We start from the raw sequence: 17,146 nt of genomic DNA on the forward strand, positions 1-17,146 counted from the left end.
CCATCCAGCAGATGCAGCAGCTGATGGACTGACAACAGGAAGTGATGAAAGAACATGAGTATTCCAACCACTGGACCAACAGAACAAATGTTATGACGTTGATCAGGTTCACCGTTGGCTCAGGTATTCAAACACAGTGATGCATGGGTTCAGTGAACAGGTCTGTACTCTTCCTCCACCTGCTCCATGGTCTGATCTGCTCTAGGACAGCAGACGCTCTGGACCCAAACTGGAACAGAACAAACAGATAGCAAAGAAGTGGTGGACATGTCCTGAGTGGATCTGTCCGGGCATTCTTGCAAAATGTCATCAGAACCCATCCATGACTGGTGCTCTGGACACCTGGTGTTTACAGGATATAGTCTAATAGCCTCATTTTTCTAACAGCAACAAGATGCCTCTCTTTTCCGTGGATGATGTCCCCAAACTTCTCCAGAAACTTCTCCAGAAAACAGAAGTCCCTGAAACGAAAATTCATCGGATCGAAGTGAACGCGGAGGTAAATGAGCAATATGGGAATGAAACCACTTTACAGACGATGAAAAACAGTCAGCAGGAGCAGGCTAACAAACGGCTACTTAGCACCAGAAGGAGGAGGCCTGTGCAAACAGCACTAAATCAAGCAGTAGTCCTCCCTGGAACTGTCTTGGTGCAAAGCCAAAGCATAAAGCAGGTAAATCACCTTCCTCTGCTACGGAAAGACGGCTGACCCCAGAACCCAGCACCCAGATCAGTGCTGAAACCGGCTGGCCTGCACTCCCATCACACAGGAGTGTCTCCTCAACCCCAGTACCAAAGAGAAAACAACCATGGACTGTGGCTACAACAAGAAGTAAGAGCAAACCACCCCACAACACAGGGATCCAACGACAGAACAGATCTGATCCACTTTTACCTGACCCTGACACCCCCAAGGATAGCTGTTCTTCCAGCACCAGAGAAAGGTCTGAGCCTAAATCATACAGTAAACGGCTGCAGAAAGAGCGAACTACTGGGCCTCAAACACTGACTGTGGGTGACGGAGCTGTGAACCAGGTAAAACGCTTTTGCAGCAAGAAAAAGTCCAAAGTACTCTGTTTTACCGACGACATGGTGTCTGATAGCTCAAAGAAAATTGTGAAGATCGCGGTTGAGCATCCGTCAGTGAAATCTCTCATCATTCACACAGGAGCCCTTGATGTTGTGAAGCAACAATCCTAGGTTTTGAAACGGGACTGTACTGAGCTGCTGAATAAGGTTTGATGTCTGAACACTGAGGTGTTTCTCAGTGGCCCTCTGCCCACAGTTGGACAGGAGCTGACAGATCCAGCAGGCTGATGGTGCTCAACAGACGGTTCAAGGATACATGCGCCGCTCAATCAGTAAACTTTACCGACAATTTCAACACTTTTTGGGAACGCAGACACCTCTTTAAGGCAGTTGGATTCTGCTTTAACATGTCAGGAGTACAGTTGTTGAGCTCCAACATTTTTTATTCTGTACATCAGACACAAGCGTCCCCACCAAGGACAAGAGACAGACAACCCAAAGCAACTGATAAAACCGAACTGTGGAGAAGAACTGTTAGTGCCGGAGATCAGCTCTGACCATGGAAGACCGAGGACCCAGAGAGACGCTCCTATGTCACCACCCTCTCCCCACCAGAAGGAGTCTCCCCCAGCCCCAACAGGACACTTCCAGCTTTCACCCCAATTTTCACGCCCCCAGCCCCCCCCCAGCCCCTCACTCTCTCCTCTGGCCCCCCCACTCCTGGATTTTACTGACAAAATGAAAAACCTTGTCAATATTGGAATCCAGCTGACCCCACGTCCAAATCCCATATGTTCTCCCCTTAACCTCCCTCAGGGTCTAGCCCCTCCCATTCCACCAGGGACTAAAAATCACCAAGCCCCCCCACTGCCCATGGATCGTCACGTCTGTGAGTCTGACTGATGTGTGCCGGGTCCAGACTACAGTACTGATACAAATAATGCCCCCCCCCCCCCGGGAAAAGTCAGAGCCCTATGGAGTTAAGGTAGCCTTTTCAATCCTGATGAGGACAGCAGGTTCAGGACATATACCGTGTCCACCCAAAACCAGTTCAAACACAGTTTTATCCCATTAATAGCAAAGTTCTGGAGGACATCTTACATCAACTGAACTCCTCCTCCTGCTGTTTGGACATCCTGCCCACAGGTTTTCTTAAAAAGGTCTCAAAGACTTTGGAGTCAGGTCTGTTACAGATTGTGAACTGGTCTTTAATGTCAGCTGTTTTCCCAGAGCCACTGAAAACAGCTGGAATTAAACCTCTGCTAAAAGACAATCTAGACAAGACACAAATGAACAGCTACAGGCCAATTTCCATTCTCCCATTTTTAAGTAGATAATTGAAAAAGCTGTTTTTTATCAGCTAAACGACTTTTTAACACAACAGCTCTGATGTCTTCCAGTCAGGCTTTAGACAGCACCACAGCCAGGTTTTAGACAGCACCACAGCCAGGTTTTAGACAGCACCACAGCACTGAGACTGCTCTGACCAAAGTGATGAAAGACATCTGTCTGAATACAGACAATGGAAACATGTCAGTCAGGCCCGGACTGGCTAATCGGGAGGACCAGGACAATAATAATAATATTCAGGCCGCGAGGGCTGGAGTTCACTGTAAATATGTATTTAATATTTTTTTATTTATTTTTGGGGCTGGTGTTCAGTCATAGCACTGAGTTGATCACGTAATCTGCAGCTGCTGTTCCTGGGCCCCAGCCGCTCTACTAGTAAACTGTTTGTTTTCTTCCTCTTTTTTTGTGGACACACCGTGACCTGACGTCATCTGTCCTTGCATACAGTTAGTAGCTCTGTCCTGTATCTGTGGAGCAGATACCATCTGTGCTCTGTAGGCTGTGGATGCTCAGCTGTGTTTGCTGTTTGAAACATGGAGAATAGAAAGAGCAAAGGTGGTGTGGAGAAGGAAGAATGAAAAAGAGGAAAGCTCTGGAAGCAAACGCAGCCAAATGTGACAAAATCTGCAACTTTTTCACAAAAACAACCTCCGGTTGGAAACAACTAATGAGGACGATGAACCGGGTAAAGCGCCTTTCAGTCTAGTTCATTATGGAGTCAGTGATTGTGTGGCATTGTGGCGTGGAACATAAGGTTCTGTCATTTAAATAATAGTCTGATGCGACGCCACAGAAGTGGGAAACTTTGTCTTGTAGCTCCTCAGAGTCAGAAAGCAGATCCAGCAGCAGACAGCAGCCATGAGCCCACAAGTCCAGAGTGGGCAGGTAGGACTGCTCAGAGAGGGAAGAGGATTAGAAGAAATAGGCTCCAATGAAGAGTATGGTGTAGGCCTGTTCAGTATGAAAGGTATCTGAGATGATTCAGCACTACATGAATGAAACTGACACCAAGGCTTTGGAAACAGAAGGTTTGTGCTGACAATTCAGAGCATTTAAACTGTGCTTTAGTGTCAGAAGCAGAGCCAGGAGCCAGTAGTGATGAGGGGATTGTTCCTGTCAGGATGGAAGGAAAGGTGAGCTGTTGGAACAGACTGTGAACAAGCAGTAGTTCCACTAAAACCACTGTCTAGACCCAAATGATAGTCCTGACCTATTTTATTTTTTTATTATTAAAGTGAGACAGTAAATACACAAAGCCCACAACTGAAAGGCAATAGCATAAAGAAATATTAAATAAACCTGCATATTTAGCCAGTGTAAAGATCTGAACTGGTTCAGTAAGTCCAAATGTCTGTAGATATTATTTTTATTGTGATCCAGGTGCAGGAGAGTCTAGGAAACTGGAGGAAGTGTGAAAGGGAGAGCAGAGTCTACTGATGACAGAGGAGCAGCTCAGCAGCACAACCCTGAACCACTAATGACACACATGAACAGGAGTCTGTTGTTAGCTTTGATTCCTCTGCTCGCCCTCAGTCACAGGATACACATATTTTTTTCTTATCGTCCTCATCAAACCCCTCATATCACTATACCAAAAGTTTTTAATAGCATCGATGGAACAATCACAAGTAAGTTGTGATGGAAATCTTTTGTTGCAGAGGATACAAAATAATAGAGTTATTAGAAAGTGCAGCAGGTTTTTTTTTTTTTTAATTATTTTTTTATTTAATATTTTTATGTATTCTTTCATTTCATTTCAAACATTTTAAAGGTTTGAAAAATGTTAACACTTATAAGAACAAAAATAGATTCTGTTATTGTTGTGTTGTGAGGAATAATAATGTTGGAGATGTGGATGTGCACTCACTGTTGAAATAAATCCACATTGTGAAGCAACCTTTACTTGTGCTGAATTGGAAATATTTTAGAAAATACACTGAATTCCAAGGCTTTGCAGAACAGTGTGTAGACCTAACATGTAAGGTTAGAATTGCATGATTTTAATAATAATCGGTCGTGATCTAAAGTGGGCCGATCTGAGGTATGAAACTCCAGGGCTGAAAATGAGTCTCAGTCCGGCCCTGTTGTCAGTGTTAGTTCGACTGGACCTCAGTGCTGCATTTGATCCAGTCCACCACATTCTATAACTGAAATGACTGGAGAACTAGGTGGGTACTGGACCTGTACTAAACTGGTTCAAGACATACCTAGAGAACAGGAAGTACTTTGTGTCATTAGGTAACTATACATCTGAGCAGACAAGAATTACATGTGGGGTTCCCCAAGGCTCTATCGTGGGGCCTCTTCTGTTTAACATCTACATGCTCCCACTAGTGCAGGTTATAAAGAACAACAATATGACAGATGACACACAGATCTGTATCACAATGTCACCTGGAGACCAAGGCCCTGTACAGGCTCTGGGGAAATGCATTGAGGAGATTAATGACTGGATGTGCCACAACTTTCTTCAGCTGAACAAAAACAAAACTGAGGTAACTGTCTTTGGGGCCAAAGAGAAACGCCTGCAGGTCACCACAGAGCTTCAGTCTATAGACCTAAAAACCACCAACCAGGCCAGAAATCTGGGTGTAGTGATGGACTCAGACCTAAATTTTGAAAAACACATCAAGGCAGTCACAAATCAGCCTACTATCACCTTAAGAACATCTCAAGGATAAAAGATCTGATGTCTCAGCAGGACCTGGAAAACTAGTCCATGCATTCATCTTCAGTCGGCTTGATTATTGTAACAGTGTGTTTACAGGTCGACCGAAAAAATCCATTAGACAACTGCAGCTCATTCAGAACTCTGCTGCTAGAGTCTTCACTAAGACCAGAAAAGCGGAACACATTAGTCCAACTCTGAGGTCCTTCCACTGGCCCACATTAGTCCAACTCTGAGGTCCTTCCACTGGACAACATTAGTCCAACTCTGAGGTCCTTCCACGGGCTGCCTGTCCGTCAGAGGATAGACTTTCCAGTTCTGTTGCTGGTCTATAAAGCTCTGAATGGTTTAGGACCTAAATCCATCAGTGACCTCCTGACCCAGTATGAACCCCCCAGACCCCTCAGGTCATCTGGATCCGGTCTGTTGTCAGTTCCCAGTCAGAACCAGACAAAGAGAAGCTGTGTTTAGCTTCTATGCTCCACATGTCTGGAACAAACTCCCAGAAAACCTCAGATCAGCTGAAACACTATGGAGTAAGACAGCTATCAAAAAGATGTGTGCATGATTTTAACCTTTCGTATTCATAATCTTAAACATTTGTATGTCAATAAAATTGTTGTACACAAAATTCTGCTGTCATATACATGAGTCTGAGAAATTGTGCGAGTTAGGATTTTTTTCATGTGAGTATGAATCTAAAAGCTGTGAGTGCAACGTCTTGTGAATACAACTCTTATTTCTACGACTACGAAGTCTTTTCTGTGAACACGAATTCAAGTTTGTGGGTACGAGTAGAAAGTGGTGAAATGACGTCACATAGGTCACAGGCAGGTCACAGGGAAAAATAATCGAACCTCGATTCCTCAAATCGCGCATGCGCCAAAGCTAAAATGGCTGACGGCGGTGAAACGAGTGGAGCTGCCCGCGCAGGAGACGCATCACAGGTAACGTCAACAACTTGTATATTCAATTTATTTCATAAAACTGTACTTTATTAAACAATGTACAGTTCATGGACTTACAGACTTACTCCTTTAGCTCGCAAGCTAACGACATGCCGGTGACGCTAAGTTAGTGCTAGCATTTCTAGCATCAGAAGTTGGCTTGCGCTAGTTAATTAGCATTGACCTGCAAAATATGAAATGATTACTTTGCGACATAATGTTGAACAAACAGAAATAACAGACCGTAAGATGCAGCGATTGATAACATTCAATAGAGCCTTATAATATTAATTATTATGTGCCTGCAGTCACTTGCTTGAGATTAGACGCATAAGTGTGGTTTGCATGGGTCCGGACTGGCTTGCTGTTTGATATGGATACTGACCCAAACTCAGACTTTAAGTTAAGAAGTTAATTTGCAGGCACTCTGTACAATCATGAAAAATACACGTCTGTAACATTTGCTATTTAATTTTGTCTTCTTTCTCACTCAGGTCCAATTAAGAGACATCATCAACACAGCACAAAATTTGGTGTTGATGTTAAGTAACAGCGTTCAAGCGAATGTCAGGCCAGTCAGACAGGAAAATACAGGAGAAGCTGCTGTCGGACAGGGAGCGCAGTCAGTTCCAACAGTGAGGTCTCAGCAGGCAGTGCAACAACTTATAAGATCTCAGAACAATGGCCCTGGACTGTCAGTGAAACAAGAAATGGCGCGGTAGGGTACATGAGTCATGTATTGCACTCTCAGTGTAGGCACATTTGGACAAACAAGGTCCCTGATTTAAGTAGAAGGCAGAGAAACGGCTGCAGATGTTTTAAATTCTATTATTTACCTTAGAATATTTTCTGGACTTCAGACCATCACCATGTGAACTATTGCATAAAACAATTAAACAAATTTTCATAAGCTAACATAATCATAGAACATAGACATCTTCTAAGTTAAGTTGTTTTTGTTGATGGAATATAAAAGATGAGAATAATAGTATGCCTTCTCTTTAGGTCCTTTCCGGGATTTTTTCAGAAGGAGGCAAGAGGCAAAAGGCGTTTTGCACCATATAGGACAAAAAATCTGGGAAGAGTTTTTTGGTGAGCTTTTTTCTTCTTGAAAAACAATATGAAAAAACACCAAAAGGAGAAGAGGAACTGCCACTCATGCTGGCTGGCCTTGGAAAGCGTTCATTAACCATATCTGAAAACATGACACATTCAGAGGTATGCTACCAATCATTTACTGCCTTGTGTCAAGTCAAAAGAAAAACATCCATCTTAGAATTCATCTTGATGTGTGATTTTATTATTATTTGCATGATGAAATACACAGGAGTCTATAAATATTTGTAATTGCAATAAAGCTTTAATTATGCTTTTGTCATTTAAGTTCTCAGAGTTGCTTGTGAGTGCATATCCAAGATTGGCAAATATCTGTGGTGGCTGGATGCTGCACAAGTCCACAGGTATGTAGTTGTACACACTGGATTAAGGTGGTTCCAAAATACACGTTATATGAGTAGTTATTGTATTTTCAGGTTTGTTTAGTATCCACAATTTTTCAATTTTAGGTGGGGGTGGGCGGCGGAGCTTGGTTGTTATTCCTCCAGATCTACATGGATACACTGGTCAGCAGCTGAAAGCAGTAAGCGGGAATGGAAAATACACATTGTACATTTCTCCTTTACAAGAAGAACTTGATACAATTCCGTTACCACCTGAAGCAAAGGAGTTTGAGAAAATGCCCAAAGCCCAGTGTACAACCTGCAAGAAAATGGTTCCACTTCAGATTCTTCCAGTACACATCAAGGAATGCAAGACAGAACTTGTAGATTTGTCCTATTGTGCTGAAGAAGTATGTAAAAGTTTTAGTCTTTTAGGCTTTATCTCACATCTTTTTATATTGAAAAATGAGATATTCTGTATTATGCTCTAAACATTTATTATCATTTTTTTCTCCCCCAGGAAAACTGCAATGAAGAACATGAAGATGAATTCCCAGATTCCATTTGCAAGCAGACAGACAAGGTGAAATTGTTTGTGCTTTCCTGGTAAATAAAGATATTAATCTCTTGAATAGTGTAAAATTGTATTCACATGCCTTGTGAATTCTATTTTAAGACTGCAGAGTGTCCTGTGTGCAACAATGCATTTCAAGTTGACATAATTGAGATCCATGCAGCCACATGTGGATTACGGTAATATTACTGATTTTTGTGCAATTTTATAATGTATACCTACATTCATTACATATAAAGAGATTGCCTTGCAACATTTTATACGTATGCAAGTGTTTATGTCAAGATATTTTAGGACAAGCTGTTATTCTTTATGTGTGCAGACCTTCAGATAATGACGGCCATGAGTCAAATGGATCAGTACCAGTCAGTCAAATCAGTACCTTTCAAAGGTAATATTGTACATTAGGTAATTATGGTGGCAAATTATGTCATCTGGATAATATACACTTAAAAGCGATACTGCAGTATCAATCATCTTTTTCCTGTTGAAAAGCTTTGTAATGTGTGGACTGTGATCACAGAGAAATGTGGTAATCCAAAAACATTGTATGTTTATGACACATTTTGCTCTTATCTTGACTTACATGAAGCCTGCTCTCACCACTTAGAGTTTCACCAGAATAGGAGGTGCCATGGTTGTTAGGGTTGTCACACCCAACACCACCCAGAATAATTGTAGCAAACAGCTATGAAATTATGCACACAGTATAACCATGTCTAATTTTGTTTTTATTCAAATGCCCAGTGTTGAACAAGAAATAAATAAGTAGAAGTGTCAATTTTAATGTTCATTTTTTGTCTTTTGTTCTTAATTCCAGTTCTGAGGAAATCTTGGATTGGATCACTTGTCAAGTTGATGAAACACACATTTTCCATCTGTGTGTCGCGAACTGACCTCTTCAGCAGAGGCATGCAACAGTGGCAACGGCAGAAGAAGACGTCACCCAAATGTAGACTTAAGGTCACATTCTTTGGTGAGGCAGGCATCGATACTGGAGCCCTTAGCAGAGAATTCCTCACAGGTACAAATGTTTGTCTGTTTCGTTCACGATAAGAGAATATTTGTGCACATCAAATTCTTACAAGACTCGGTGCAGGATAAAAGATAGTCGAGAACAAAATGGAAAGGAATTATCTACACACTAAATATAGTTCCAAGAATTTTTATTGGACTGATGTGTGGATTTGGTCTTCTTCCTGTTTTTCCATATTTGTCAAATCAGACACACTTGACACACTGTGAACATCAACATGGGCCTATGATGGTGTACTGGGCTCAAATGCTAATTACATGGGGAAAAAAAGACAGAAGAGACCTTTTGAATTTCCTGTATTTGCTGTTTTGCAGAAATGCTGGCAGAATCGAAAACAGACTCTTCGTTGGAGGGTCAGATAAGAAAGGGAAGAATCCTGTTTATTGTCTCAACAGTTTGGACTCTAACTACTTCAGGTGTGTAGTGAAATTCCTCTTGTGTTTTCTTTTAGCATATTAATTGCAATAATACTTAACCCTATTTTATATCATTGCAAATATATTCAGGCAGTTTATGCTGTGTTTTGTTTTGGTTAGGGGTGCAGGAGAGGTCATGGCAGCTAGTTTGGCACAAGGCGGACCTTGTCCTAGCTTCATGCGCGAGTGGTGCTTCAGATATCTCTGCTCCGGAGACTCTGACAGCATACAAGTGTCTGCCAGTGATGTAACAGATTTTGAACTGTCACAGCTTATTGAGAGGGTAAATACAGTTTTATCAAAGTTAGTAATTACATTGACCTCAGTATGATATGGCTTGCACAATTACTTTTTTTGGTTTGTAGCCTTTGAGAACAATGATACAATGCAACTTAATTTCACTTGACACCTACTCTGTTTTCAGATAAACAGCACCAGTAATGACAACATCATTGACCTGGTTGACGATGTTGTGACCTGCGGATACACTGGAATCGTGTCTCTGGAAAACAAAGACAGCATGATAAGGTATGTTGGTGACATTTTTGGTTTTCATTAAGGGTGTATTGTACAAGAATTTGTGACTTGAGTTAGGCTACTTGTTTGGTCATGTCTAAAACATGGATTACAAGTAACATGGCATTGTTTCATGCAAGGCTGTGTTGTTTAACTTCTTTACATGTCACCAAATAATAGTTTTTTTTAAAGTTGTTTTGGCAGTTTTTTCCTCTACATTCAACAGGTTTACCACTAAGTATATTCTCCTGATGAAACATTTTGTCCATTAGAACTGTTGTACTTCACTCCACCATGAGAGTCATCCCAATGCTCGACCAGCTCAGAAAAGGCCTGCAGCTGTATGATCTACCAAAAATCATGAAGACTCATCAAGACCTCTGCCTACCACTGTTTGTTCCAGGGGAAGATGATGAGGTCTATTCTTATATTTTAGACTGCTTTTAATTGAGCACGAATGTATTTTGTGAGTATTACAGTGTTTATGCAGACTGAAATGCACTTCCTTCTTAAAGGTGGATGCAGCCTTCCTTCTGGAGAGGAGCCGCCCTGTCTTCAGTGAGGTTGGTTCTGCCAAGCACCAAAAAGAAGTAAACATCATTAACTTTCTTCAGGAGATTGAGGATTCTGGTATGTTTCAGCCAAGATAGGGTAATAAAGACATTAAAATTTTCTGCTATCATGCAGTACATTTGATATAGTACAGTGTAAATGGTTAATTGATTCAAACTAAACAACCCATTAAATCTAAGCGTTGTTGAAAATTTGATGTCACTATTTAAAATGAATGTAAATGATGAAATTAATATTGTGACCTATAATATTGTTTGATTAAACTACACATGAAGGTCTTAGAGATGGATGACTTGCATAGTTATGTCAACAATAATATAACAAACGACATAATGCCTGTCATCCAGTCACAACAAATGCAGCTTTTATTAAAATCTCTGTGGTTTCTACTTTGATAATCAAATATTCTTCTACTCAAAAAGGTCAGTATGATTTGTGTATATGTAAGGGATTTTATCAACTTGAAAACTAAAATGTATTGTTTTCAATTCAGACTAACATTGTATTAATCTCTTCATTAAGGACAAGAGGGCTCCAGCAAGGACGTTACTCCAGAAGGCTTGACTGTAGGACGCATCATGCAGTGGATGACTGGACAACGACATAAACCTGTTCTGCCAAGTGAAAACAAGGACTTTGTCATATATATGAAATTCAACCATGACTGTGACACACAACACACTGTTTGTTTTCCAACTGTAAGCGCCTGCAGTCGTACAGTCACATTCCCTTCAGCTCACCTGAAAACATACACTGAATTCAAAAACATTTTGACACTAGCCATATGCCACGGGCAAACTTTTGATCGGGTGTAACCACTCGGTGTGAAGGAAAACAAGTTACTGCGACATGTCAGTTCATATATTTTATTCTTGTCATTTTTGTGACAACTTCTTTCCTTTTCTGTAAATGGTTTGGTATGCTAAATGTAACCTCCATGTTTCTCTTTGGAATACCCACAGTCATTATGTTTTAGAAAAGTCAAATTTAATTCTGATGATTAATAGAAATTTCATCAAAGTTCTCAGTTAAAATGTTTGGGACTCCTATCTCATGTTAAATTGAACAGATGTCAGAGCAAGTCTTTTTTTTTTTTTTAACAAGTAGACTGTCTGCAAATGTTTACTTTTAGTTTGTACTATTAAAATCTTTTGCAAGATCATATTATATCTCAGGCAGTTCTTGTGTTGCCATTAGACTTTCAACACACTGAACCATTGTTATGTAAATGTCTCTGCCGATGACTCTGATGAGGCCAAGGGATTTATCATGGACTGTACAGTTTCCATAATATATGGAGTCAGAGGGCACTCAATTTCCTGGACTTGAACTCCATGTGGTTCCTCGTGCACAGCATCAAACATTTCCCAGTCAGTTCCAAATAGCTCCATGTTCTGGGGGGAGAAAAAAATCTTTTAATATTTTGTATGAAACAGCATTTGTTAGCCTCACAGAATAACTGCCTGAGTCACATTTTAAGGTTTTTAGCACAATAATGCACTGTGAATCAGCAGTGTTAGGGGAACTAGGTAGATATCACAATTTAGCTAAAATATGACTTCGGCAATTTGGTTATAAGTCTAATATTTAGAATTTTTTTTAAAAACATACCAAAGCACACACTGACTTACAGGCATAGTGCAGTGACAACAGAAAACATTTAACCAGAGAATAAAATGTGTATAATGTTCAAGCAATCAGAACATGGAGAACATCTATCATAAATTTTGCTTTGCTGACTTGCCGTATTTGTGTGATCACTTGAAGTATTACACACACTTACTTGTATATTATTTTTCAACAACTTGTTCCTGAATTTTAACATTCTACTCCTTCCACACTGTTGAAGATATTGACCCCATTCAAATAACAATGAAAAAATCAGACGTTTTTATGTAAACCTAAGCCTCCACATATTCAGGTTCAAACTTGTCAACTGCACTTTGCCTTTGTAAACAGCGCCTTGAGTTTGTGCTTCAACAAACCTGCAAATCTTCGTTCAGGACACAAGGGTTCTTCATGTGACCCAAAACCCAGAGCTGGTTTGGGGAGAGTCCACCTTCAGACCGTAAAGGATGGTTGTCCCAGCCTTCTGTGAAGGTGTGAAGGGCCTCTGCCAGACGTGGAAGGAAGACATAGTGGGCACAAAACAGATGAACAACTGCCAAATGCAACAGGCCATCTTCCTCGAGACTGTGAAGAACTTCATAGTAAAGGTGTGTCACGCTGGTCCAGACATCTCGCCACAGGCGCTCGATTCTAGATCAGAAACAGGACTTATTCAGCTTAAAAGTAATAATTTAAATTGTCTGACTAAAAAAACTTACAATAATTTCCCATTTTACATCTTACTATTGATATATTGTAAATTATGTGAATTATTTATTGTAACCTCTGATTATGTACACTCCGTCCAGCTATGAAGCTCCCTCTTCCAGTGCCTTTAACAATGAACATGGTTTCAGCAATTGAGACATTTTCAACACCTTCATCGCCCCTGACCCTTGAAAACACGTGTGAGAAATGTTCAGCCATATTCATCACAGCAAAATATTCCACTGAATATTACTGAAATTAGTAATTAGGGCATGGAAACAATAGCACAAGTTTAAATCATTGTTTACCTGGAAGGCCAGCCATAATTTTCCACTGCCTTCATAAAAAATGAATGAGCAGTGTTTGAGCGGTTATTTGTTGCAGGTTCCAGATAGAAAATCTGTGTAGAAAGACAATTTTATTTGGGCCTACAAAACATAAATAATCTTAATGAAGTTCAGGCAACAGCAGTAAAAGCAGGAACACCATAGGTAAAAGTCAGGAACCATAGGCATAAAATGAAAAAAAAAAAAAATAGTAACTGAAATCAGCTGTCTGACACATTACATCTGCACTATGTCCATAAGTTTCTGGGTTAGCATATGTATCTCTGGGTAGAGAGTTTCTACAGTCATGACAGACATGGAAATTAATTGGAATTTAAAAAAAAAAAAGTTTATTAAAGTTCTGAATATATAATGTTTTAAAATGTTTATTCCCTGCTCTTCTCCTCCTGTACCTCCTCCTTTGTCTCCTCTCACCTGCCTTCTTCATCCTCCTGCTGCTCTTAACCTCTCTTTAAACTCTTCCCTTTCTTCTCATTAATGTCTCCTCCTTCCCTCCTTCCTCCCTCATATTTTTTCTTCATATGATTGCCAGTCAGTACTGCTCCCTATGATTGCCATCTGAGTCTATCTACTTAAAGTGACAGAGTAAAATATGATAAACGTTATGAAAAGTTTTGAAAATTCATTGTTAATAATGTGTGTGAACCGTGTGGATAACATGTACACAGTTTATGAACAGTGAATACATAAACACAAATGTAAACAGATAATGAAGCACTGTAATAAAAGGTGACCAACCTTTCTCGAGTACCCATCTATTGCACCAAATATGACAATGTTTATCTTGAAAACAAATATGAAATGACAATGAGCAGTCACCCTCCTCCATAAATAAATAAGGAAATAAATAGTAAATAAAAAGTCTTACCGTATAAGCTTATGGTTTGTGTCTACATGGACTAATGACAAAGGCCCCTGCACAAAGTATGTCCTCCTTACTACGCACCCCAGCCGTGCCATCCTTTCCAAAACTCCTGGAGCATCGACTCTGTGCATGGACTCCTTGATGCGATCCCACTGAACTCTATGCCCATCCGCTTGCAGACAGCCTTTAACCATTCTATATCCTGCATTTGGGATCCTGCTTTTGATGGACTGCACAGCATCATCCAATTCACTGTCAGTTAAGCTGCTGTATGTAGACCTTGTGGACAACCCAAGTTCACGCATACGCCGGAAGATTGTGCTTTGGCTGACACTCAACAGATTTGCGATGCAAGACACTGGTAAGGGGAGGTCGATGAGTCGGGACAGAAGCTCCTCAGAAAAAATGAACTTTGGTCGGCCTCGTTCTCCAGCTCTAATAAAAGCACAGGGACTCTCTTGGGAAACAGCTGCGTGGATCTTACTTTGCAGGGATAAAAGACACTCCACAATTTCAGCTGGGATGTTTAAGTACTGGAGGCAGCTGTAAGAATAAACGCTTCTTGATTTACAATGTACTGCAAATAGTCCAAATTCAAGTGCGGTTGATTTAACACATCTGTAATCCTTGACTTCAGACGTTCCAATAACTGAGTAGCCACTGGTCCCTGTAAACAACAAAATACAAGTTTGATGCATTAATGCCACTGTTAACTTAGTCGTTTACCAACATACAGTACTCTATCAATTCTACATAGGCTGGACAAACGTCCAACATACTTCTGTATTTTTAGCAAAATGAATATGCCAATCATTAGCTTGCAAGTTAAAACAATAACTCTTAATTATAGCCGACTCTATGAATCTTGACAATTGCTGCGTTGCTAGACGCCGCTCTGATCAGAGGAGGACGGGATATTTGCCTTATGGTTCATTTTTACCTTAATTAAAACAGCTTCAGAGTAATACTGCTGCTGGTTAAATAAACGACTTGTAACTTGTTACATGGGTGTCCCAGCTCTCGTCTCTGCGGACTTTGCACTTAAACCGTCATTTCTTGTTGTTGACAGATAAGACTACACAAACAGACGCCATAATGTGTGGATGAAAATCCATCGGTCCGCTGATTGATTTCCCTCTGTGGTAAACAAATGCACATGGCCGAGAGAAAAATTGGCAAAGAGGAAAAAGACCGGACGTATAGGATGGACAGATTTATACGCCAAATGACAAAATTTACAAATCGATAAAAGTTATATTTTGATCAACATTATGTGGCAAATTAATCATTTCATATTTTGCAGGTCAATGCTAATTAACTAGCGCAAGCCAACTTCTGATGCTAGAAATGCTAGCACTAACTTAGCGTCACCGGCATGTCGTTAGCTTGCGAGCTAAAGGAGTAAGTCTGTAAGTCCATGAACTGTACATTGTTTAATAAAGTACAGTTTTATGAAATAAATATTGAATATACAAGTTGTTGACTTTACCTGTGATGCTTCTCCTGCGCGGGCAGCTCCACTCGTTTCACCGCCGTCAGCCATTCTTAGCTTTGGCGCATGCGCGATTTGAGGAATCGAGGTTCGATTATTTTCCCTGTGACCTGCCTGTGACCTATGTGACGTCATTTCACCACTTTTCTGCTCGTACCCACAAACTTGAATTCGTGTTCACAGAAAAGACTTCGTAGTTAGAAATAAGAGTTGTATTCACAAGACGTGGCATTCACAGCTTTTAGATTCATACTCACATGAAAAAAATCCTAACTCGCACAATTTCTCAGACTCATGTATATGACAGCAGAATTTTGTGTACAACAATTTTATTGACATACAAATGTTTAAGATTACGAATACGAAAGGTTAAAATCATGCACATCTTTTTGATAGCTGTCTTACTCCATAAAACACCAGGTTCCAGACCCACCTGTTCTCAGCTGCATTTGAATAGAGTTTGTATTCATCACTTCAGATCTGCACTGTTCCTTTTAAGATAAAAGTTTTTATCTGTTCTGCTCATCTCTTTTATCTGTTTTATCTATTTATCTGATTTTTGTTTTTCTCATGCCTTCTGCTGTAATGCTTTTAATGTTTTATGTAAAGCACTTTGAATTGTCTTGTACATGAAATGTGTTCTAGAAATAAACCTGCCTTGCCTTACTAGTTTGTCTGATAAATGAATTATCTACAAAAATTATATGTGGAAGACACTATGAACCTTTACCAGACATTTTTAATGCTGCTAATCTGATGTTTTCTCACATTAGAACACTCTAATACCAGTCATTACTCAATTCATGGAGATATTATGCAAAAAAACTTAAAAAAAAAAAACTGTTAAGTACAGACTAATAAAAAAAAAAAAAAAAAAAAAACAATTCATTTACACTTAAACATGTTACTGGTTGCAGGTTGCTTTTCTAGAAAAGACAGCACAGATCTCCACCAAGGCAGATCAGTGCCCCCCCCCCCCAATCACCACCAAAATTTAATCATTTCTTCCTTATGCCAGTAACAACATTTCCTGAAAATGTCATGGAAATCCTTCCATAATTTTTTGAGTTATCCTGCTAACAAACAAACGCAAACAAACACACAAGCAAAGCGATCACAATACCTCCTGGTGGAGGTAAAAAGTCTCTTCGATGATTCTTGAGCAGTTGTAGAGTTGGGGTACAGCTGAGCCATGTTTACACAGATACAGACTGTTTCAGTCACATGTTAAATGATGATTAATAACATGCATACTGGTCTTAACTCTGACATAGGATTCCCAAAAAAGAACAAACATTATAAGATTACAACACAAACTGCACATTTTTCAAATCCTTGTGTTTTTCATACAAGTGAAAACAGTTGTCCTGTATTTATCAAATACGACATTAAAATATCCAAAAAAAAAAAAAAAAACAATCCCCCCCACAAATTTTCAAACACCGAACATATGTACATCAGTGAAGAGACACATAAAACAACCACATACTGGTATTTTAAAACACTGCTCAGCCTTTCTCTGTATTCAGTGGATGGTTTTAATGATTGGATCATCATTTACATCACATGTTCCACAAT

This window comes from Sphaeramia orbicularis, chromosome 6 (assembly GCF_902148855.1).
Source record: "Sphaeramia orbicularis chromosome 6, fSphaOr1.1, whole genome shotgun sequence".
Lineage (NCBI taxonomy): Eukaryota > Metazoa > Chordata > Actinopteri > Kurtiformes > Apogonidae > Sphaeramia > Sphaeramia orbicularis.